The sequence below is a fragment of the Myotis davidii genome, unplaced genomic scaffold (genome assembly GCF_000327345.1).
Source record: "Myotis davidii unplaced genomic scaffold, ASM32734v1 scaffold164, whole genome shotgun sequence".
NCBI lineage: Eukaryota > Metazoa > Chordata > Mammalia > Chiroptera > Vespertilionidae > Myotis > Myotis davidii.
The window spans coordinates 3,266,705-3,268,807 of NW_006296417.1; the positions used below are offsets into that span (position 1 = coordinate 3,266,705).

The 2,103-nt window shown below is 40.2% G+C and overlaps 1 protein-coding gene across 1 annotated transcript in view; it reads left to right on the forward strand.

The window, feature by feature from the left end:
- SV2B (synaptic vesicle glycoprotein 2B) overlaps positions 1-2,103 on the forward strand; it is a 50,094-nt gene that overhangs the window by 28,025 nt on the left and 19,966 nt on the right. The gene's annotated exons all lie outside the window — the stretch shown is intronic.

The window sequence follows — 2,103 nt, forward strand, 5'->3', positions numbered from 1 at the left end:
TTACTGGAGATGGAGTCTGCAACTGGGCATGTGTCCTAACCGGGAATCAAACCGTGACCTCCTGGTTCATAGGTCAATGCTCAACCACTGAGCCATGCCGGCCGTGCCCTCTCTCTTTCATATTAAACCATTTTCCATATCCAAGTGACAAATACGTTTTGTGAGTGGCAGGCCAAGGTCTCTTCCACTCTGTGCTTTCCTCCGTGTCCTTCCAGAATCCACTCTGCTGCTGGTTTCTCTTGTATGCAAGTCTGAGTAGGCCCAATGCCCACATGTCTTGGGGATAGATGCTGGGCTGAGCACACCCACGGAGCCCCTGCAGGCTGTCGAGAGTCACGTGGTGAAGCTCAGATGGATTCTGCAGGGTGGAGGCCCAGCTTGCAAATCAATGAGATGTGAGCACCCTCAGAGCCAGCATCAGCCACCAGGTCTTGATGCAGCGAGGATTTTGTGAAATTTGAGGAAGGAATGTGGCAGAGAAGAGATTCATCAGCATATGGACAAGGATTTGTCCTGGTCATTCAATGTCCTGCAAAATCCATTCGTTCTCCAAATGTAGAGCCTGTGCCATGGATCCGTTAGCAAACATACAGTTATTGAAAGCTTACTAGGAGTCAGGTTCAGACTCAAGACTGAAACCTACTTAATGGCCCCCAAGAACTAAAAATCTATCTAGCAACTTGTTTTATTCATTCAACAAGTATTTGCTACTTGTATTCCATGTGCTCATCTCTGTGTCCAGCCCCTGGGGAAAAAATAAGGAACTAGATAGACATAATCCTTGCCTCTCAGCGAGCTTACATAGAGCAGGTATTAACAAACACCAGAGACTTAGTACAGGCTATGAAATACCTGTGCTATTCTGGTCCCCAGTACTTGCTTTCCAGCAGTGGTAGCAAACATGTTTTGCAAAAGCCCGGATAGTAAATATGGTAGGCGTTGAGGGCCCAGATGGTCTCTGTCACCACTAATTAACTCAGCCTCTGTAGCACAAAAGCAGCCTTAGACAATATGTAAACAAGTGGGCGTACCTGTGTTCTAATAAAACTTTATTTACAGAAAAAGACAACGGGTAGTATTTATCCTATAGGCTGTAGTTTGCTGGCCTCTGATACCGAGTCATTACAAATAAAATTAAGATACAAAATTTTAAAATCTCTACAAAGAATTATCCCTGGAGGGAAAAGACATTAAGTATACACAACCAGAAGTAATGACTTGAGAAGCAAGGCTGTCAACTGGAGCTTTTAAACATCAACATAATTTTAGTAGTTTTTTGGTTATTGTTTGTTTATTTTAATTTTTAATCCCCATCCCAGGATATTTTTTCTTTTTTGTCTTCTTTTTTTTTTTTAGAACAGCATCCTAGTATGGGATTAGGTGCAACAGAGCCCTCTTGTGGAAATTCTGAGAACAGCATGATAGTGTGGGATTAAGTGCAATAAGGTTTTTAAACAATGAGCACTTTTTAAAACAGTAATTATTACTTGTTCTCAAACACTTTCTTACACAAAACACCCTCCTTAAAACAAGAATTCCAACTGCTCCACTTTCCTAAACAAGAAGCAACTCTTAAATCAAGAATACAGTGTTTTCAAACACTTTTCTACACAATGCCCTCTCTTTAAAACCAGGAGTCCACGTGTTTTGAAACACTTTCTTACGCAAACGCGTAGCTTTTTAAAACGTGAACATGAGAGTGTTCCAGACAGAGTTAGCTAGTAGTGTTTATGAATATATTTTTTATGTGTTATCATAGAGTAATACATGCTTTATCTATTGGTAGGATGGTCCGCACTTAGAAGGAATACATAGATTAACCCAGTGTGTGGAAAGCTATTAACTTCAGTGAAATACTGTAATATAATTTCTACTTGGGGAGCTTGCTGGAGCATTCATAACACAATTAGGATATGTATCATTTAGTAATTATAACTATGGTGAAGCAGTTTACTGAAATCCAATGCGGTAAGAATGAATTCTAAGTGTTTTCAAATACTTTCCTTCACAATTGACAGCTCTGTAAATGTGAATTCTAACTGTTTTCAAACACTTTTCTGCGCAGTTTGCAGCAGTTTAGCAGTAAATTCTAAGTGTTTTCAC